General features: G+C 43.5%; 1 protein-coding gene across 8 annotated transcripts in view; it reads left to right on the top strand.

The window, feature by feature from the left end:
- The window catches only part of RAD52 (RAD52 homolog, DNA repair protein), a 73,732-nt gene that overhangs the window by 36,142 nt on the left and 14,854 nt on the right, over positions 1–22,736 (top strand). For 2 of the 8 annotated variants that reach the window (XM_043881912.1, XM_043881918.1), the window contains exon 1: positions 8,871–9,050. The exons of 1 other annotated variant lie outside the window; for it this stretch is intronic. The gene's annotated coding sequence lies outside the window, so the exon portion shown is untranslated. Of the gene's footprint in view, positions 1–8,862; positions 9,119–9,153; positions 9,290–14,903; positions 14,998–18,874; positions 18,988–22,736 lie in introns of those variants that run through there. 5 more of the 8 variants (XM_043881919.1, XM_043881913.1, XM_043881915.1 and 2 more) reach the window with 5 other exon arrangements.

The raw sequence follows: 22,736 nt of genomic DNA on the forward strand, positions 1-22,736 counted from the left end.
AAGGTCTTTGAAAAGACTGTGGCATAGATCGGTATTGAAAATTAACATTTTTTTGTGTGTGTATGCAGAAAGATAAGGGAACAGCAGTGGGGTGTAAATTTCAGATTAGTGAATGCTGTTTACTGTTGACTAGATTTTTTTCTTTTCTTCAGGGTTAATAACCTAATGATAAGTCTCGAACTTGACAGCATCTGAGATTCAGTGAATGTGGCATCTCACTAGTTACCTCCTGAGGTTATTATAAAGGTTGTAAAGTTGTAAGGATTAACACCTATCTGTAAATGGCCTAGAATGGGGCCTGGTGCAAAGTCAGCACCATGCAAGTACTGTGTTGTTTTATTTTTAAATACTTAGTCATCATTGATTTCAACAGTTGCTGCCTCTCATCTAGCTTCTGAAGGGGTGCCATAAGCATTAAATGGAGATTGCGAAAGGACAGTCAGGGTTTCTCTAAAATAGAGTCTCAGAAATTCAGAGTTGATGCCGCTGAAGTTGAGGAAAGCCTCTGACAATACAGGAAGTTCTTACAGAACCAGACATTTTAAACTCAACGAGACTGATCGAAAAAGAAGACTCTGGAAATAAAAAATCGAGGTTGGGGCCTCCCTGGTGGCTCAGTGTTTAAGAATCCACCTGCCAATGCCAGGGGACACAGGTTCCATCCCTGATCTGGGAAGATCCCACATGCTGCTGAGCAACTAAGCCTAAGCACCGTAACCGCTGAAGCTCATGAGCCCTAGAGCCCGTGCTCCACAACAAGAGAAGCCACCACAACAAGAAGCCCGTGCACCACATCTAGAGAGTGGCCCCTGCTCTGTAACTAGAGAAAGCCCGGGCACAGCAACGAAGACCCAGCCCAACCAAAATTAAATTTTAAAAATCAGGGTTATGGCAGCACCGGCCTTCTCTCTCTCATTCTCAGCAGCTTCTGTGCTGACCCACATTTCCCTCTACCACGTCACAGCCTGGCAAGGATTCCACCATTCCAAAGATTTACCGCTTATAAAAGACTCAATTTCACTCTAAACACCGACTGACCCTGCAGCAACAGGAGAAAGCCAGTGCTTCTCCACACTTCCTTGCCTGCCCCTGCCTCAGACCCAGCAAAGCTACCTGTTCCCAGGAAGTAGCTTAGTTGGGAAAAGATGATTTGCATTGAAACAGAGTGGTTCTGATACCAGCCGGCTCCATCTCAGAACACCTGTTTGGGTGTGAAATGATAATTATTGAAAGAACACAATATGGAGATTTCCCTTTGACAGCTGCTCTTGTGTTCTTAAAGCCTCTTACTTCCTTGTTAAGAAATAGGCAGTAGAATGCATAGGGAACCAGGGCTCATTATGTGTACCGCCTGGGCTGAGACTCACACCTGTATATTGCGTCTTCTAGCGTGTCAGCCCCTGCTTTGCAGCACACAGCAGTTAGCCAGTCATTGGTTAAAATGTCCCTTGTCTTATTCCAAGCACTAAGTTCACTTCTGCCAGAGCTTCATGAGGGTCAAGCAACGGGGGAAGGCTCCAAGGTTTGGGGAAGAAGTCGAGGGTCTCGGGAGACCTGCCAGCTCTATCATCCCAGGATACCAGTGAAATAAAGACATGAAGGACCAGTAAGCTCTGAAAGTATTTTAGATTGCCATCCACCCTTCTCCAGCTCCTTCATTTCTGGCTCGAAAAGTATGAAGATTCTGTCATTTACACCAGATTGACAACCCAGATAAGGAAAATCAATTTTCATTATGGCTGGTTTAAGTGTGTGCTTGCAGGCAGGTTCACAAAAACAATCAGTGGTACTGGGAAGCAGAGAATTTACACAACTTGCCAGAGTGGGCTCCAAGTTGATAAAATAATCCTCTTGTTTTCAGGTATGATTCAATGTGGCCTGTCTCTTACTACGAAGAATCAGGCTCAGGATAAAGTGTAATTATAAAATCCTGGAGCATCTTAGAAGGAAGTTGCTCGATAAACACCAGGTGCGTTAATATCGCTGACTCAGTCATTGTGAGAAGACTTGCAGAAGGGTCAGGCTCCAGGTGTGGAGGTGGCACTGAAAACGTGAATGCCTCCACTACCATAAAACTATATTTTTATTATTATAAAAATAATACCCGCTTATTATGGGAGGATACAGAAATGTGTAAGTTTAAAGAGAAATAATGTCACCTATATAGTCCCATGAAATTAAAAGACGCTTGCTCCTTGGAAGAAAAGCTATGACCAACCTAGACAGCATATTAAAAAGCAGAAACATTACTTTACCAATAAAGGTATGTCTAGTCAAAGCTATGGTTTTTTCAGTAGTCATGTATGGATGTGAGAGTTGGACCATAAAGAAAACCGAGTGCCAAAGAATTGAGGCTTTTGAACTGTGGTGTTGGAGAAGACCCTTGAGAGTCCCTTGGACTGCAAGGAGATCAAACCAGTCCATCCTAAAGGAAATCAGTCCTGAATATTCATTGGAAGGACTGATGCTGAAGCTGCAACTCCAATACTTTGGCCACCTGATTCGAAGAACTGACTCATTGGAAAAGGCCCCAATGCTGGGAAAGATTGAAGGCAGGAAGAGAAGGGGACAAGAGGATGAGATGGTTGGATGGCATCACTGACTTGAAGGATATGAGTTTGAGTGAGCTCCGGGAGTTGGTGATGGACAGGGAAGCCTGGCGTGCTGCAGTCCATGGGGTCACAAACAGTAGGACGTGACTGAGTGAACTGAACTGATATAGTCCCATCCCCCAGAAAAGTTTGATGTTTCCTTTTCATCTTATAAAGGTAAGTAATACATAATACATATGATACAAAACTAGTATCATATTGTATTACCAGTATTTTAAAACTTTTACTTGAAATAGTTTCAAGCGACACAAAGTTGCAAAAATAAAACAGCACAAAGAATACCTGTGTACCCTTACCTCATCTGCCTTATCTGTGTTGTCTCCAGCTAGCCATCCATCATATATTCATCTATCTGTAATTAAAGGGTGAGTTTCATCTATCAAGGCTCTCTTACCCCTAAACACTTCAGTGTGTATTTCCTAAGGAAAAGGATTTTTCTCCTGACCACAGTTGTCAGCCTAACAAATTCATAAGCTTATGTTGATTTAATAATTTAATCTATCATCCATATCCCAATGTAATCAATTAAGTGAAAAATGTCCTTTATGGCAGTTTTCCCTCCAGCACAGGATCCAGTCAAGGGTCAGGTACTACATTTGATTGTCAGATCTCTTTAGCCTTCCTGATCCTGGGACATTTTCATGTTGTTGTTAGTCCCTCAGTCGTGTCCAGCTCTTTGTGACCCTGTGGACTGTAGCCCGCCAGGCTCCTCTGTCCATGGGGGAGAGGAGCCTCCATTCTTGCCTCTTTCCCAGGCAAGAATACTGGAATGGGTTGCCATTTCCTCCTCCAGAGAATCTTCCCAACCCAGAAATCGAACCTGCATCTCCTGCATTGGCAGGCGGATTCTTTACCACTGTGCCACCAGGGAAGCCAGGACATTCACATATTTACCTTTTGTGACACTGACATTTGAAGAAAGCAGTGTCTCCACCGCTGCCCCCTAACACACAGCTTTTCCCTTGTAACTGAATGTTCCTTATTCTGCATTTGTCTGGGGTTTCTTTGTGATTCGACTGAGGCCATGCATTCTCCATTGGATACCGAGTAGGTGAAGCTGTGTCCTCCTTGGGGTGACACACCTGGAGACACTGTCCTGCTATCCTCACTGATGACGTTAATCTGATCACCTAGTCAGGGCTCGTGTTTGCCCAGTTTCTCCACTGTGCCGTTACTGTTTGTGTGTTTTCCAATCCTCCTTTGCAGTTTATGTCTGTGGGGAGACAGTTTGCTGCTGCTGCTGCTGCTAAGTCGCCCAGTCGTGTCCGACTCTGTGCGACCCCCTGGACTGCAGCCTACCAGGCTCCTCTGTCCATGGGATTTTCCAGGCAAGAGTACTGGAGTGGGTTGCCATTGCCTTCTCCGGGGGAGACAGTTTAGGATCATGCAAATATTCTGCTCCTCACCAAAATCTCCCCTGAGATTTAGCATCTATTGATGATGCTTGCCTGCTTCAACCTTGACCATGATAGTTGCCAGATCCACTCTTGCGCCTTTTCAACATTTGCCAGTTGGCCCTTATCACTCTATTTTTTTTTAATTGGTAAGGACTCATTAGTTCTGTTCAACACAATTCTCAGACATCCAAAACAGTCAGATAATCTCTCAGCACCACATCCCCCTATGGATCCTTCACCTGGAGGGAGCTCTTCCTCTCTTCTCCACTTCAGACCCGTGGTCTGCTGGCTGCCGCAAAGCTGCCTCCCTGGGATTCTCACTTCTTACTTTCTAAGGAAGTTCAGGCCTCTTTTTTTTTTTTTCTCCTGTATTGGATCATGCTTCCTGAAACCTGCACCTTCTTCTTTCATAGTTTCTTTCTATGTTTTGAAGAGAAGACATTTTTCTCTAACCTTCTGAGAAAGGCAGGCAACATTTTTTGTTTTTTGGCGCATATGTGTGTCTCAAAATGTCTTTGCTTTTTCTCTCACTTTATTGATAATTTGGGTATTCTGCGTTTGAAGTCATTTTCCCCGAGACTCCTGAAGACATTGCTTCAGTGTGTTTTAGCTTCTACTATTTGCTGCACAGGAAGCCCAAAGCCAGTCTGATTCCTGGTTCTTTTGAGTAAACTGAGACTTTGTATATCAAGTTTTTGTTTTCATTCTGCATATTTTCATTTAAGATTCTTGTTTCCTCTACTTCTTATGATCTAAAATTTCTCAGTGTAGCTCCTTGTTAATTCATCCCACTGAACTCTGGGGTGGGAACTTTCAGTTTGAAGACCTATGTCTTTCAGGTCGTAAGAGGTTTTTTGTTTTCTCTTTGTTCATTTCTTCCAAGCGTTTTCTTACTCTCTTTCTGAAACACATATTCAGATGTTGGACTTCCTTGATTAATGCTTTAATTTTCATATTGTTTCTTTTTTATTATCCATCTCAACCAACTTTCTGGGAGTTGTTTTTTTTAACTTTATCTTCCAAACTTGTTAGTGACATTTTTATGTTGGGTATTGTATTTTAAGTTTCTAAATGCCTTCTTCATCTAATATATTTTTTCTTTTCTTTCTTTTTTTTAGAGCATACTGTCTTGTGAACAGAATACATATATCTCCTTATCCTAGAATGTTATTTATGTTTTCTTTGGAAAAATATTTTTGTTTTCCTTCTCGCTTGGGTTCTTTTTTCATTTGTTTTAATAGCTTTTATCTCAAAGATATTCCTTGTGATCCTTTACTGTCTTCATAGTTAAGAACAAGGTAGTCAATCAGTTCATATGGAAGCTCTCTGATTTGCCTCACTGTAGGCAAACTTTTAAAAAAATATTTTAATTTAAAAATTTGAAACTGCAATAAGATACACATAATATTTACCATGATAATATTTTCAAGTGTACATCTCAGAAGTGTGAAGGACACTCACACGGTTGTACAGTCAAGCTCCAGCTCTTCTCCTCTTGCAGAATTGAAGTTCAGTATTCACTTAACAGCAACTGTCCGTTTCCCCCTCCCTCCAGACCCTGGCAACCACTCTTCCACTTTCTGTTTTTACGAATCTGACTTCTTCCGGTCCTATAAGTGTAATCGTACTATGTCTCTCTTTTTCGACGGGCTTCATAATGGCCTCAAGGTTCATCCATATTGTCCAACGTGTCAGAATTTACTTCCTTTTTAAGGCTGTGAAACATAGTCCTTTGTGTATACACACTACATTTTGTCTGTCCATCATCTGTCAGTGACACAGACACTGGGGCTGCTTCCGTCTTTTGACAACTGTGAATAATGCTGCTATGGACATGATGTGCAAATACCTCTTGAAGACTCCACTCAGTTCTTCTAGGTATATAGGTAGAAGTGGAATTGTCAAGTCATATGGTAATTCTATTTTTAATTTTTTGAAGGCCTACCATTGTATTTGCACCATTTTATATTCCTATCAGTAGTGCACAGTATTCCAGTTTTCGTACATCCTTGTCAACATTTGGTGTTTTTTGTTTTTTTTACATAGTAGCCATCCTAATGAGTGTAGGCAAGCAGTTATATGTGTATAGTTTTAGGCCCTGCTTTTTCCACAGAAAATGATCTTGAGCATTTTTTTTTCCATGTCAATAGGCATTTTTTAAAACCTGGTTTTTAATGGCTGTCCTATTTAACAGATTTCATAATGATAACATTTTGTGTTCAGTCATTTTTCAGGTATAAATAATGTTATATAGAATATTCTTATAAAGAAATCTTTGTGTACATCCCTGCTAGCTACATTTTCTTTAGTGGCTAACATTCTAGAGGTTGAATTCCTGGATGAGAGGGTATGTTTTTGATACGTATTGCAGGATTGCTTTTCTGAAAACCTCCATCAGTTTATATTCTTACTAGCAGTATGAAAGTATCATCTGTACTGCATATTATCAGACAAAAGTATTTCAATGTATGATCATAAATACAAGGTCAGAAAGACTATATATATCAATAGATAACAGTGGTCAACTGTGAGAATAATTTTGGTTTTGCCATACAAGTGGTTATGTAAAATGCTAGATGAATTTTTATCATTTGTATTTTTCAGTAAGAATTTATTAATGTAAATTTATATAAAACATTTTAATTTCCTAATTTAAAAAGAAATGGTTGAAATTGTACACTTATTTCAACATGTATTCTTTTGGTTTTATTAAACATTTTTTCCTATTTATTATCTTTCTCCTTTTGCAAAATATCCACTCAACTTCATTTGTCTAATTTCTTGAGTTTAGAACTTTTTATATATGAATTCACTTCATCATACATGTCAATTGTATTTCCCCCTTTTTCTTGTTTATTCTTCAGAAGCTAAAGAAGTTAAATATAGGCAGCTACATTTATTCATCTTTTACTTTATGATTAATTTATCAGCTTTTACAGTTAGAAAGCTTTTCTTCATTTGGAGTTCAGATATTCATCTGCCTATTTTTATATGTTTTATGTGTTATTGTTGTTGTTATTGTATATGTTTTATGTGTTATTGAGCTCATGTCCAACTCTGTGACTCCATGGACTGCAGCATGCCAGGCTCCCCTGTCCTTCACTATCTCCTGGAGTTTATTCAAATTTATGTCTATTGAGTCAGTGATGCTATTTAACCATCTCATTTTCTGCCCTCTCCTTCGCTTTTTGCCTTCAACCTTTCCCAGCATCAGGGTTTTCTTCCATTGAGTAGACTCTTCACATCAGGTGGCCAAAGTATTGGAGCTTCAGCATCAGTCCTTCCAATGAATATTCAGGACTGATTTCCTTTAGGATGGACTGGTTTGATCTCCTTACAGTCCAAGGGACTCTCAAGGGTCTTCTCCAACACCACAGTTTGAAAGCATCAATTCTTTGGCGCTCAGCTTTCTTAATGGTCCAACTCTCACATCCATACATGACTACTGGAAAAACCATAGCTTTGACTAGATGGACCTTTGTCTGCAAAGTTATGTCTCTGCTTTTTAATATGCTGTCAAGGTTGGTCATAGCTTCTCTTCCAAGGAGCAAGCGTCTTTAATTTCATGGCTGCAGTCACCATCTGCAGTGATTTTTGGAGCCCAAGAAAATAAAATCTGTCACTGTTTCCCTTGTTTGCCTATTTGCCATGAAGTGATGGGATCGGATGCCATCATCTTCGTTTTCTTAATGTTGAGTTTTAAGCCAGCTTTTTCACTCTTTTTCACTTCCATGAAGAGGCCCTTCAGTTCCTCTTTGCTGAAGGAAGGAAGGAAGGAAGGAAAGAAAAAGAAAGAAATGAAGTCACTCAGTCGTGTCTGACGCTTTGCGACCCCATCCATGGATAGTAGCCTACCAGGCTTCTCTGTCCATGGGATTTTCCAGGCAAGAGTACTGGAGTGGGTTGCCATTTCCTTCTCCAGGGGATCTTCCCAACTCAGGGATCGAACCCAGGGCTCCTGCATTGTAGGCAGACGCTTTTACCGTCTGAGCCACCAGGGAAGTCATTCTGCTATAAGGGTGGCGTCATCTGCATGTCGAGGTTATTGACATTTCTCCTGGCAATCTGGATTCCAGCTTATGCTTCATCCAGCCTGGCATTCCACATGATGTACTTTGCATATAAGTTAAATAAGCAGGGTGACAGTATACATCCTTGACGGACTCCTTTCCCAATTTGAAACCAGTCCGTTGGCCTGGGGACCGAGCGGCAAGGGGCATGTTCCGGAGGGCCCGTCCCCCTGCAGTCCCTGCCGGGCTCTGATGACCATAGCAGCCTCGAAGCACCGGGGGCGCCAAGCAACCGGGCAGTCCTTGCAGGGCTTGGGGCGCAGAGGGCGGTGCGGCGAGCTCGCTGGGCGCCAGGGGGCAGCAGAGGTCACGGCGACGTAGGGCTTGCGGGAGCCGAGCGGCGGGCACGGAGGTCCGGCTCGTACTGCCACCTTGTTTTACGGCTCTCAACAGACGGCTCTGCTCCCATCTGCCGACTTGACTTGCGGCTTCTCTTCCTATGCCCCGCAGTGGTCCGGCGCGAGTTCAGCTGGACCTACTCCTTTCCCACGGTCCTCCGCTCAGCCATCCTAAGCAGGGTGGGGTTCGGGCCGCCCCGCCCCGGGGCGTTGTCGCTCAGACCTTCTCCCAATGGTCCTCTGCGTGCCCTTCAGGCCTCCTCGTCCGTCGCGGTGTTTCCGAAACCTTCTTCCCAGGATCCTCTGCGCGGCCGTTCAAGCGCCCTGCTGCGTATTGGGGCCGTCACTGCTGGCGCGATTTCTTCCAGACCTTCTTCCCAAGATCCTCTGCGGGTCGTGCCTAGTGCCCTTCCGCGCGTTCAGACCGCATCCGCTGGTGTGGTCTCGCCCAGACCTTCTTCCCAGAGTCCTCTTGGCGGCCGTGCCTAGTGCCGGTCCGCAAGTTCAGGTCCCCTCCGCCCGCGCGTTCTTGCCCAGACCTTCTTCCCAGGGTTCTCCAGGCGGCCGTGCCCCAGGGAGTTTCTGTGCGTTCAGTCTGGACAGATCTCTGTCCGCCCTGCGCGGCTGAGGCGCGTAAGTGGAGTCGCCGCCGGGTGGGAGTTCGCGTCGCTGGTCCCGGCTTAGCAGTTCTGCGCCCAGCGGTGTGTGATGTGCCGTGAGGGCGCCGGGCCGGGCGAGCGGGCGGGCGGCCGGGGCCGGGGTCGCGGGCTCAGTGATGCCCGGGGCGGGGACCGAGGGCTGATACGCCGACGGGCCCCAGGCGGGAGCGGCTGCGGCGGGAAATGCGTTGGCGTTTCGGCGGAGTTTGACAGGTCAGCGCGTAGTCAGCTCTTGTGGCGCTTTCAAACAACCGAGCCGGAATCCACACATGGTGGAATCCCTCAGTCTGAAGAGATCGGCTGCGTGGCTTCGGCGCGTTCTCCGGGCCGGGCCGCGCCGCAGTCGCCGCTAGTGTGGAGCGTGTTGGGCACCCGGAGCCCCGCGAGCTCGTTAGCTGACGCGGCTCACCTGGTCCGGCCGGGGTCAGCGCTCCTTGGTCCACGGCCGCTGGGCGGCGTTTCGTCGAGGCGGGGGAACCTTGCTTTCTTTCTCCGTTAACTGATGGGCATTTGGGCTTTTGCGCTTTCTGGTCTCCGAGTCCGTTTAAGGTCTGTTCCTCCCGGGGACTCACAGACCGAGGCACAAACCTCTGAAATCTAAATTCTCCCCCAGCCTGGAGCTCTGGGTCCGGGTCAGGTGTTTTGGCGGCATCGGGTCTGGTTTCTTCGGAAAGGTTTGTACAGTTTTCTTTTCTCAGTACAGCACTCCTGGACCCTTGGCTTGGTGGTCACGGGTGGAGCAGCGTTCGTGTGCGGGGCTCGCTGGAGACGCCGCCAGGCCGGCCGTCCAGTGATGGGCACTGGGTGGGCTGGACAGGAGCGGACGGATGTAGTAGAGTCGGGGGTCGGGGGCGGGGGGGCTCCTCTCCGAGCAGACCTAGCGCGCCTTCGTTGTTTGTGGGTTCACGGACCGGCCCCCGAACAGAACCAGCACTCAGGGCGCGGGGTGACCCTCGCGCTGTCCCTGCCGAAGTCTGGCGGACCGCCCCTCTGCCTGCTTATTTCAGACTGTAAACCAGCGGCCTCGTTGTCCTTCAGTGCCACAGTTTAAGCTTTTTATTCGTGATTCCACTGTTTCTTTAGCACATTTCTAAAAAATTGATTCAAAGATTCTTTAAATTCTGTAATTCTTTACAATTTTCCAGTTTCGCTCGCACGAGATCGTGCACAGAAGGTTGTGTAACAACCCTCTTTTTCCCACTACCCCTGCCTTGCCCCTCCCTCCTTCCCTCCCGCACTGGTACCACCACTGAGTTCACTAGTGAGCCTGCTTCTCTTTTGTTGACTAGTGTGTTGTGTTGTTTCAGTTCCACCTGTGAGTGACATCACATGGTGTTTGTCGTTCTCTCTCTGAATGACTTAGTATAACGCCCTCCCAAGTCCATCCCTGTCTAGAAGGTCCTCCAAGCTTGTTGGTGCAGGAAGGCAGGCTTCTTTCTGATGAGCTTTGTTCAGGTGTGAGTTAGGTGCTGTCGGCTGTGAGTTCAGTGTTAAGGAATCAGCAGTGTCTTACTTCAATAGGGTGCCTTTGATAGAAACATGAAGAGCAAGGCTTTGTACTGACTGGTTGATGGAAATGAAGCAGCCGGAGGCTCGAGGGAACCTAGCCCAGTGTTTCTGCAGGAGCAGTGGCTGGGTCTTGAATCAGTCAGTGCTCAGGGTACCTGTAGAACAGACCACCACCAACAGTGAGAGCGGACTACGTGACCAGTTTAATTACTCAGAAAGCTTTGTGGGGATATTTATTCCATTTCTGTGACTTCTAACATTTTTCCACACAAGATATTCATTTTTAGTAAAGTCCTGGCAGTTTTGAAGTGGAAAAGAGCTAAAAATAAAGCTACCATTCTCTTTATTCTACAAGTTGGGTAGGGACTATGCTAAGTCCTAGAGATCCAGTCAGTAGTTGGTATACGGCCCCTGTGTTCTCAGCGGTAGAATGGATTATAGTGTTACCTGTGCTGTGTGCTCAGTTGTGTCTGACTCTGTGGCCCACCAGGCCGTCTGTCCATGGGATTCTTCAGGCAAGAATACTGGAGTGGGGTGCTATTTCCTCCTCCAGGGAATCTTGCTAACCCAGGGATCGAACCCATGTGTCTTGCATCTCCTGCATTTGCAGGCCAGTTCTTTATCGCTGGGCTACCTGGGAAACCCATGTGCTGTGATGTCTGTCTAAATGCTATGGGAATTTAGGATTAATTCTGTTTAGAGTGTAGTGAGGTGTGTCAGGTTTCAAGGAGGAGAGGACATTTTGAGATCTTTTTTCCTCTTACTTAAATAATGCTTTTTCTACTCTTGCTAAATTTAAAAAAGTTTTACAAACATGTGAGCAGCATGTACGTAAATGAAAATAAAGAATTTTGGTTTCTAGTCTTGGTGGTCTTGAGCCTCATAGTCAGCACTTCACAGGTCACTGAGCTTGGTCAGCTCTGCCTCAGTGACGCACATACAGAATCCATGCTTGTCATCTGTGGCTGTCGCTTTGGTCGAGCCTCTGTGGTTTCCTCTGCCGACTGTTGTAGACTCCACCTGTGCTCTCCTGCAGTTATTCACTGCTGACAAGGAATATTTCCAGGCGAAAATATTGTATCATTCTCAACTTAAAATTTCCACTGCTCTCCCATGTTTATAAACTAAAGTTTTAAGCTTTTAAAGGTGGCTTATTCATGATAATGTTATCGGAAGGGTGTGTGTGACGGGAGGTCCATCTGCTCACCACTCAAAAGCCAATTAACAGGCCAGGTTGGTGGAAAGGAAAGTTTGCTTTGTTTCAGATGCTGGCAACTGAGGGGGAGTGTGGTGGACATCTGTCCAAAGACTGACTCTGCACCCCCTGCCCCCACAAGCAGGGGATGAGAGCTTTTATAGCTAGAGCTGGGCGCGGGGGGAGGCTACATGCAAAAACAGCACAGTCATCTCTAAGTCATCTTCACATTGGTCATCACTGGTCTTCCTAGCATCATCTCGGTTGTTTTGTGTACAGTTAATCTTCAGTTCTGGGGTGCACATGTTCCCATTTCTTTGCAGTCAGTTCTCAGAATTGTGGCAGCTCAAGTCCTGGGTTCAGTCTGGTCATCAAGAAGTTAACTTCTCAGCCTGGTGTTTTAGTATCTGTAAGACAGCTCACAGGATATGGCTCAGAGTATTACCTATAGTCCTTGAGAAAAAACTAAAGGTCCTTGACTATGCTTCATGACTACATCATTATTTAGTCTCCTTCGACTGTTTTCCTTTGTTTCCACATTTTTCACTTTTCTGATTAAACTTATTATTTGAAATTTTCCACAGACAAAAAGCAAGCAGAGGACATGGGTGGGGGGCAAGGACCATATGGTCCTGCTCCATTTCAATTCCGCCCCCCCGCCCCCGCCCCCAAGCATTAAACTTAAAGCCAGCAGTCCTACACATCATGAGTAGTTATATCCTGGGACAATATTTGGTTCAGTCCCTCAGTTGTGTCCGACTCTTTGCGACCCCATGGACTGCAGCATGCCAGGCTTCCCTGTCCATCACCAACTCCCGGAGTTTACTCAAACTCATGTCCATTGAGTCCGTGATGCCATCCAACCATCTCATCCTCTGTCATCCCCTTCTCCTCCAGCCTTCAATCTTTCCTAGCATCAGGGTCTTTTCAGATGATTTAGTTCTTCACATCAGGTGGACAAAGTATTGGAGTTTCAGCTTCAGCATCAGTCCTTCCAATGAATATTGAGGATTGATTTCCTTTAGGATGGTCTGGTTGGATCTCCTTTCAGTCCAAGGGACTCTCAAGAGTCTTCTCCAACAACACAGTTCAAAAGCATCAATTCTTCGGCGGTCAGCTTTCTTTATAATCCAACTCTCACATCCATACATGACTACTGGAAAAACCATAGCTTTGACTAGACAGATCTTTGTTGGCAAAGTAATGTCTCTGCTTTTTAATATGCTGTCTAGGTTGGTCATAACTTTTTTTCCAAGGAGCAAGCGTCTTTTAATTTCATGGCTACAGTCACCATCTGCAGTGATTTTGTGACAACATTACTGGACAGTTTTTCTATCCCGAACATTAGTTCAAAAATATCATTAGAAACAAAGCAGTTACTTTCCATTGGGTGTCTCTGTTACCAAAATCAGATCAATATTCCAGGAGAACTTTGTTTTTTTAACAGAGGGGAAGAGAAAGAAAGTTAGTCTTCTATCAGTTTACTGTTAATAGCAAAATTTATATACCTAATTAAATTTAGTCTAATCTTAATCTTGACAACATAAATTTTTTTCAAAAAAATTTTTTAATAAACCTTTTATCACTTTTTGGATTTGAATAAATTACTCCTGTATTTTCCCCATCCAGAAACAGCTGTAGGACAAAATTACTATCATCTTTGTTTTCAATAAAAATTATTTTTGTATACCTTTTTTTGCCAACAACACGTCCTACTTGTTTTTACATACCGAAATGCTTTCCTTATTATTTTTACATGTTACAATTTTTAAGCCTTGAAACTGTAACAAAACCAAGAAACAAGTGATTGAAATGTTATACCAGCATTTTCTGATTGGCAAACTTAAGAACATACTCCATAACCTCAAAAAACATACACTTTTAATAGCATAATTTTTTAAAATAGTACATGTATATTTAATGAACCCAAACATCTTTAGTTTTCCTCTTGGTTTTATAAGAAGACAAAAGTAGGTAAATTTAGAGTTGTTTGATTTGTAAGCGCTTATACTTTTTTAAACCTATTATGTAGAGCTTCTTTACAAATTAACCTCAGCAGTATCATCTAAAGACAAAAACACATACTGAGACATGGAAACATCCAAACAGAGATCTCCTTGTTTTATCTTTTTACATTTTATGAATTAGGCATTGCAATTAATCTCACCAGTTTATGGATAATAGAATAGCCAAGTTTACATACTCAATTTTAAAGAGTTTTTTTCCTTTTTTTTCTTCTTAGCTTTAAATTTTACAATTAATCCAAGGCTGGAGTTCCAAGCAACATGGATTATGTTTGTATTTTAGGGACGTGTTCCCCTAGGCTTACTTTTGTTTCCTCAGGGTCTGAAAAAAGCATTTTATCAAGCCAGCTTTTCCTAACTGTATATGTAAAAAAAACTGGCTTTTACTGAATTTTAAGAGTTCCATTTTAACCAATCTTCTCTGGAGTCTAAAGAATACTGTTGCCATACATGGTCCAAAAAATAATCATCTTTCTTTAGTCATAATTTTCCAGCTAAAATTTTTCTTAATGAATTGAACCTGAATTTCCATTTCACACAAGGCAACAAGAATACCAGTCACACAGATGCAATACACACTCACACACCGATTGACAGATCTGTCAAAAACCCTCTTTGAGGGTGACCAGTACGGAGTCACAAACAAATACTTCCCCAGAACAAACTGTACTCAGTGGTAGTCAGACATCAGAACCAATTGTCAAGAATGCCCAAGTAGCACTGTGTGTGTTAGTTACACAAGTAACCAACTGTCTATAAACAGGCCAGGTTTGGTGGAAAGTTTGCTTTATTTCAGATGCCGGCAACTGGGGCGGGTGGTGGAGGACATCTGTCTGAAGGCCATCTCCCCCTCCCCCGGCACACAAGTAGGGGTGAGAGCTTTTATAGACAGAGTGTGTGTGTTACGCAAGTAACACTGTGTGTGTTAGTCGCTCAGTCGTGTCCGACTCTGCAACCCCATGAACTGTAGTCCACCAGACTCCTCTGTCCATGGGATTCTCCAGGCAAGAATACTGGTGTGGTTGCCATTTTCTTCTCCAGAGGATCTTCCTGACCCAGGGATCGAACCTGGATTTCTTGCATTGCAGGCTGATGGTTTACCGTCTAAGTTACTAGCACTCACAAATGGAAGGTTGCCCATGTACACACCGGTGGACTTACCCAGTCTTGGAGATCATCAGCTTGTCCCAAATGTAAGTTTTTATTCCACCAAAGAAAAGCGTACATTGGCAACCAGTGCTGAGCAGGGGAGAAACAGGGAGGATCCTCAAAGCAAAAGGTTTTGGCAGCTGCTGGGAATATCCCCCAAATGCCTTACTTGGCTCGCTTACCACGAGCAGGTGTATACACCGTCATGGCCACAGCTCTCCCCTGGAAGACCCAGGAGAGCCTGGTGCCGTGATAGCACAAGAGGCAACCAGAGCCAGCCCTGCACTGGGTGCCAAAAATCTGTACCCGAAAGGGTGTGGAAGGTGGGGTTTGGCTGCTCACCACTCAAAAGGTCAATAAACAGGCCAGGTTTGGTGGAAAGTTTGCTTTATTTCAGATGCCGACAACTGGGGTGGGTGGCGGAGGACATCTGTCTGAAGGCCATCCCCCCTCCCCTGGCACACAAGTAGTGGGTGAGAGCTTTTATAGACAGAGTTGGGGGGGGGGCCTCCATGTAGAAACAGCACAGTCAGCTCTGACAGTCATCTTCAGTTGGTCATCAGTGGTCTGACGAGCATCATCTTGATTGTTTTAGGTACAGTTCCAGGATCCATTTGTTCCCATTTCTTGGCGTTCTCATGATGTACTCTGCATATAAGTTAAATAATCAGGGTGACAATATACAGCCTTGACGTACTCCTTTTCCTATTTGGAACAAAGGTCCGTCTAGTCAAGGCTATGGTTTTTCCAGTGGTCGTGTATGGATGTGAGAGTTGGACTATAAAGAAAGCTGAGTGCAGAAGAGTTGATGCTTTTGAACTGTGGTGTTGGAGAAGACTCTCGAGAGTCCCTTGGACTGAAAGGAGATCCAACCAGTCCATCCTAAAGGAGATCAGTCCTGGGTGTTCATTGGAAGGACTGATGTTGAAGCTGAAACCCCAGTATTTTGCCCACCTGATGTGAAGAGCTGACTCATTTGAAAAGACCCTGATATTGGGAAAGATTGAAGGTAGGAGGAGAAGGTGATGACAGAGGATGAGATGGTTAGATGGCATCACCGACTCAATGGACATGAGTTTCGGTAATCTCTGGGAGTAGGTAATGGACAGGGAGGCCTAGTGTGCTGTGGTTCACGGGGTCGCAAAGAGTCGGACACGACTGAGCGACTGAACTGAACTTGGTGTTCAATTCCTGGAATTGTGGCAGCTCATGTCCTGGGTACAGTCTGGTCATCATATAGTTAACTTCTCCACCTGGTGTTTTAGTATTTATAAGACAGCTCATAGGATATGCCTCAGAATAGTATCTATAACCCTTGAAAAAGAGATAAAGGTCTTTGACTATGCTTAATGACCACATTATTATTCTTTAGTCTCCTTTGACTGTTTCATTTGTTTCCTCATTTTTCACTTTTCTGATTAAACTTAGTCTTTGACCGAAGTTTGACCGAAGTTTTCCCCAGACAAAAGTCAGGCAGAGGACATAGTGGGGGGCAAGGACCATAGGGTTCTGCTCTGTTTCAGTAATGCCCTGTCTTGTTTTTAATAAAGATGAGAAGAAGTCAGACAAAAGAGTGTGCTCAGTCACTCAGTTGTGTCTGACTCTTTGTGACTCCATGCACAAAGCCTCCTGCGAGGCTTCTCTGTCCATGGGATTTCCCAGGCAAGAACACTGGAGTGGGTTGTCATTTCCTTCTCTAGGGGATCTTTCCGACCCAGGGATCAAAGCTGTGTCTCCTGTGTCTCCTGCATTGGTAGGTGGCTTCTTCACCACTGAGCCACTTGGGAAGCCCAGACAAAAGAGAAAACCATCCTTATGTGGCATGTCTCCTTCCCACCTTCCTTCCTCCCTCCACCATTAATTGGAAGTGCTTTTAGGTGATAAGGAAATAGATAAGAATAAAAGCATTTGGGGCAGTCTTAGTTCGGTTCAGTTGTTCTCTAGTGTCCGACTCTTTGCAACCCCATGGACTGCAGCATGTGAGGCTTCCCTGTCCGTCACCAACTCCCAGAGCTTGCTCAAACTCATGTCCATCAAGTCAGTAATGCCATCCAACCATCTCATCCTCTGTCATCCCCTTCTCTTCCTGCCTGACAGTGAGTCAGTTCTTCGTATCAGGTGGCCAAAGTATTGGAGTTTCAGCTTCAGCGTCAGTCCTTCCAGTGAATACTCAGGACTGATTTCCTTTAGGATTGACTGGTTTGATCTCCTTGCAGTCCAAGGGACTCTCAAGGGTCTTCTCCAGCACCACAGTTCGAAAGCATCAAATTCTTAAGTGCTTAGCTTTCTTTATAGTCCAGCTCTCACATCCATACATGACTACTGGAAAAACCATAGCTTTGGCTAGATGAACCTTTGTTGGTAAAGTAATGTCTCTGCTTTTTAATATGCTGTCTAGGTTGGTCATAGCTTTTCATCCAAGGAGCAAGTGTCTTTTAATTTCATGGCTGCAGTTACCATCTGCAGTGATGTTGGAGCCCAAGAAAGCAAAGTCTGTCACTGTTTCCATTGTTGCTCCATCTATTTGCCATGAAGTGTTGGGATCAGATGCCATGATCTTCATTTTTTGAATGTTGAGTTTTAAGCCAGCTTTTTCACTCTCCTCTTTCACTTTCATGAAGAGGCTCTTCAGTTCCTCTTCGATTCTGCCATAAGGGTGGTGTCATCTGCATATCTGAGGTTATTGATATTTCTCCCTGCAATCGTGATTCCAGTTTGTGCTTCATCCAGCCTGGCATTTTGCATGATGTACTCTTCATATAACTTAAATAAGCAGAGTGACAGTATACAGCCTTGACGTACTCCTTTTCTTCTTAATATCACTTGAATTCATCGATTTCTTGCTTACAACCACTGTCCTAGTTAAGGCTCTTACCCACCAGCCCCAAAATTCTTTTTTTTTGGTCATATGTTTTTATTTTTTTTGGAAAATACCTATCAGAAGAAAATACTTGGGTCATATGGCAAATTCAAGTTTAATTTCTATAGAAATCATCAGATTTGTTTGCAAAATTATAAAACCATCAGGCTTCTAGAAAAAAATAAAAAAACAAGATAGCTTCATGATCTGGAGGAGTGCAAAGGTTTCTTAGACAAGATTGAGAAAGCAATAACCGCTTAAAAAAAGATAGGCTGGATAACATCAAAAGTGACAACTTCTCATTGAAGGTAAGGAACTCTACGAATGAGTGGGCACTGACACTGTTTGACAAAGCGCTGATATCCAGGGTATGGAGAGAGCCTCTGGGCTCAAGGCCTGGAGCCAGGACTCTCTGGGGCGCTGGCTCCGTCTCCCAGCCACGCTCTTCCTGGGAAGGGCGTCCTGTGTTTACAGCGGTCAGCGCTGCGTGGGGGTTCGGGCTGCTTCACATCCTTGCCAGCTTTTGGTGTTGTCAGCCTTTATTTTTACCCATTCTGGTGGGTGAAAAGTGGTGTGGAATTATGTTTGGTTTTAATTTTAGTCCTTGATTACCAACAATGTTGAGCACTTTTTCCTGTGTTCGTTGACATTTTATAGCTTCCTTTGTGAAGTGCCTGCGCAGATCTTTTGCCCATTTAAAATTGGGTTAATTGTCTTTATTTTTGAGTTGTAGGAGTTTTTTATGTGTCCTTTTTATATCCTGGATATCAGTCTTTGCGGTTGCCTATTCATTCTCTTAGAGTTGTTTTGATAAGTAGAATTTTACATTTTGATGTAGTCATATTTGTCTTTTTTTTTCTTTTCATAATTATTGGTTTCTAGGTCGTAAGTAAGAAAACTTCCTACCTCCAGGTTGTGAAGATATCCTGTATTTTCTTGTAGAAGTTTTAGTTTTAGCTTTTATGTCTAGTCTAAAATCCATCTCCAGTTTTTGTGGATGATATAAAAATTATTTTGTGAAAAATATTAAATGTTCTTCCCATACAGATCTTCAGTTGTTCCAGCATCGCTTGTCGAAAATGCCATTGTACTGCACTGGTACCTTTGCTGGAATTTAGATGACGGTTGATTTTTGGACCCTCTTTTCTGTTCCAGTTTTCCAGTCCTCACCACGGTTTTTTTTCTTTTTGCTTTTTGTTCTGTTACTTATTTTTGGCTGTGCTGGTCTTCGCTGCTTCTCGAGCCTTTCTCTAGTTGTGGTGAGTGGGGCTGCTCTCAATTTCAGTGTGCAGGCTTCTCATTGCGGTGGCTTCTCCCATCGGGGAGCACAGGCCTAGGCGTGTGGGCTTCAGTAGTTGCGGCTCCCAGGCTTCACAGCACAGGCTCAGTTGTGGGCCACAGGCTTAGTTACTCTATGGCATGTGGGATCTTCCCAGATAAGGGATCGGATCTGTATCTCCTGTATTGGCAGGCAGATTCTTTACCATTGAGGTAGTGGGAAGGCCTCCCTGCCCCACTGTTTTAAGTATAGTAAATCTTGAAGTCATGCATTGTAGGTCAGCAACTTCATTGGTTTTCAAATTTGATTTGGTTAGTTTAGATCCTTTGCATTTTCCACATACATGTTTGAATCATCGTCCTAGCAGTTTCCGCAAAACAGTCTGGTAGGATTATGATTATGCTGTTATTGCCACATCATTTAATAAGGTACATTTTTGAGGGTGGTTTTATTAATATTCCCTTTTGCAGATGAGAAAATTGGGGCCCAAAGAGGTTAAGTAAGTGTCCTGTTTAAGCCCTTGGAGCTCAGTCCTGAGCCACATTGGACTGTGACCTTCATAGCTTGCTTTACCACAGGGGATGGCACACTGTGACCTGCGGGCCGCAGCTGCCGCCTCTTCTGTGGTAAAGTTTCTGTTTGTTTCTTTTTGGTTTTCATTGTTTTTTTTAATTTTTATTTTATATTGGAGCATAGTTGATTTACAATATTGTGTTAGTTTAAGGTGGACAGCAAAGGGATTCAGTTATACATATACATGTATTTGTTCTTTTTCAAATTGTTTTGAAATAATCAAATCAAATAATCATTTAGGTTATTAAAGAATATTGAGCAACATTCCCTCTGCTGTACAGTAACTGGTCCTTGTTGGTTTTCTGTCTTAATAGATACCTATCAGTGTAGCAGCGTGTACATGTCAGTCCCAATCTATCCCTTTCCTCCACCCTTCCACCCAACCATATGTTTGTTCTATAAGTCTGTGATGTGAATCTGTTTCTGTTTTGTAAATAAGTTCATTTGTGTAATCAAGTTTTATTGGGACACAACCACACTCATTCATATACATATTGACGGTGGCTTGTTGTTCACTCACTCAGTCATGTCCAACTCTTTGCGACCGCATGCTCTGCAGCACACCAGGCTTCCCTGCCCTTCATCTCCCGGAGCTTACTCAGACTCATGTCCATTGAGTCAATGATGCCATCCAACCGTCTCATCCTCTGTCATCTCCTTCTCCTCCCGCCTTCAGTCTTTCTGAGCATCAAGGTCTTTTCCAGTGAGTCGGCTCTTCACATCAGGTTTCCAAAGTACTGTAACTTCAGCATCAGTCCTTCCAATAAATATTCAGGACTGATTTCCTTTAGGATTGACTGGTTGGATCTCCTTGCAGTCCAAGGCACTCTGAAGAGTCTTCTCCATCACCACAGTTCAAAAGCATCAGTTCTTCAGTGCTCAGCCTTCTTTATGGTTCAACTCTCACATCCATACATGACTACTGGAAAAACCATAGCTTTGACTATATGGACCTTTGTTGGTAAAGTAGTGTATCTGCTTTTTAATATGCTGTCTAGGTTTGTCATAGCTTTTCTTCCAAGGAGCAAGTGTCTTTTAATTTCATGGCTGCAGTCACCATCTACAGTGATTTTTGGAGCCCAAGAAAATAAAGTCTGTCACTGTTTCCATTGTTTCCCCATCTATTTGCCATGAAGTGATGGGACCAGATGCCATGATCTTTGTTTTTGAATGTTGAGTTTTTGTTTTTGTTTTTTTTTTTAATATAGTAGCTTTATTGATGTATGTTTTAAATACCATACAGTTCACCCACTTTAAGTGTATAATTCAATAGCTTTTATACTTGCACAGTTGTGGAACTATCACCATCATTGATTTTAGAACATTTTCATCACCCTGAGAAGTAACCCTGTATCCAGTAGCAGTTACTCCCCATTTGCTCTGTTGCATCTCCTGCCCCAGCTTCTGGCAGCACTGATAAATTTTCTATAGTGGTTTAGTTGCTAAGTTATATCTGACTCTTGCGACCCCAGGGACTGTAGCTCAAAAGGCTCCTCTGTCCACAGAATGTTTTCAGGCAAGAATACTGAAATAGGTTGCCATTTCCTTCTCCAAGGAATGTTGAGTTTTAAGCCAGCTTTTTCACTCTCCTCTTTCATCTTCATCCAGAGGCTCTTTAGTTCCTCTTCACTTTCTGCCATTAGAGTAGTATCATCTCCATATCTGAGGTTGTTGATATTTGTCCCAGGAATCTTGATTCCAGCTTGTGAGTCATCCAGCCTGGCATTTCACATGATGTTCTCTGCATATAAGTTAAATAAGCAGGGTGACAATATATAGCCTTGACATACTCCTTTCCCAAATTTGGAACCGGTCCATTATTCCATGTCCAGTTCTAACTGTTGCTTCTTGACCTGCATACAGGTTTCTCAGGAGGCAGGTAAGGTGGTCAGGTATTTCCCATCTCTTGAAGAATTTTCCACAGTTTGTTGTGATCCACACAGTAAAGGCTTTAGCATAGTCAATGAAGCAGAAGTAGATGTTTTTCTGGAATTCCCTTGCTTTTTATGTGATCCAGTAGATATTGGCAGTTTGATTTCTGGTTCCTCTGCATTTTTTAAATCCAGCTTGTACATGTGGAAGTTCTTGGTTCATGTATTGTTGAAGCCTAGCTTGGAGAATTTTGAGCATTACCTTGCTAACTTGTGAAATGAATGCAGTTGTGCAGTAGTTTGAAGATTCTTTGGCATTGCCTTTCTTTGGGATTGGAATAAAAACTGACCTTTCCTAGTCTTGTGGCCACTGCCAAGTTTTCCACATTTGTTGGCATATTGAGTGCAGCACTTTCACGGAATCATCTTTTAGGATTTGAAATAGCTCAGCTGGAATTCTGTCACCTCTACTAGCTTTGTTCATAGTGATGCTTCCTAAAGTCCACTTGACTTTGCACACCAGGATGTCTGGCTGTGGGTGAGTGATCACACCATCGTGGCTATCTGGTTCATTAAGACATTTTTTTGTACAGTTCTTCTGTGTATTCTTGCCACCTCCTCTTATTCTCTTCTGCTTCTATGAGATCCTTGCAGTTTCTGTCCTTTATTGTGCCCTTCTTTGCATGAAATGTTCCCTTGGAATCTCCAATTTTCTTGAAGATATTTCTAGTCTTTTCTGTTGTACTGTTTTCCTCTATTTCTTTGCTTTGCTCACTTAAGAAGGCTTTCTTATCTCTCCTTGCTGTTCTCTGGAATTCTGCATTCAGATGGATATATCTTTCTTTTTCTCCCTTGTCTTTCACCTCTCTTCTCTTCTGAGCTATTTGTAAGGCCTCCTCAGACAACCACTTTACCTTCTTGCATTTCTTTTTCTTTGGGATGGTTTTGGTCACCGCCTCCTGTACAGTGTTATGAACCTCCACCCGTAGTTCTTCAGGCATTCTGTCTACCAAATCGAATCCCTTGAATCTTTTGTCACCTCCACTGTAAATCATAAGGGATTTGATTTAGGTCATACCTGAATGGCATGGTGGTTTCCCTACTTTCTTTACGTCTGAATTTTGCAATAAGGAGCTGATCGTCTGAGCCACAGTCAGCTCCATGTCTTGTTTTTGTTGACTGTATAGAGCTTCTTCATCT

The sequence above is a fragment of the Cervus elaphus genome, chromosome 22 (genome assembly GCF_910594005.1).
Source record: "Cervus elaphus chromosome 22, mCerEla1.1, whole genome shotgun sequence".
Classification (NCBI taxonomy): Eukaryota; Metazoa; Chordata; class Mammalia; order Artiodactyla; family Cervidae; genus Cervus; species Cervus elaphus.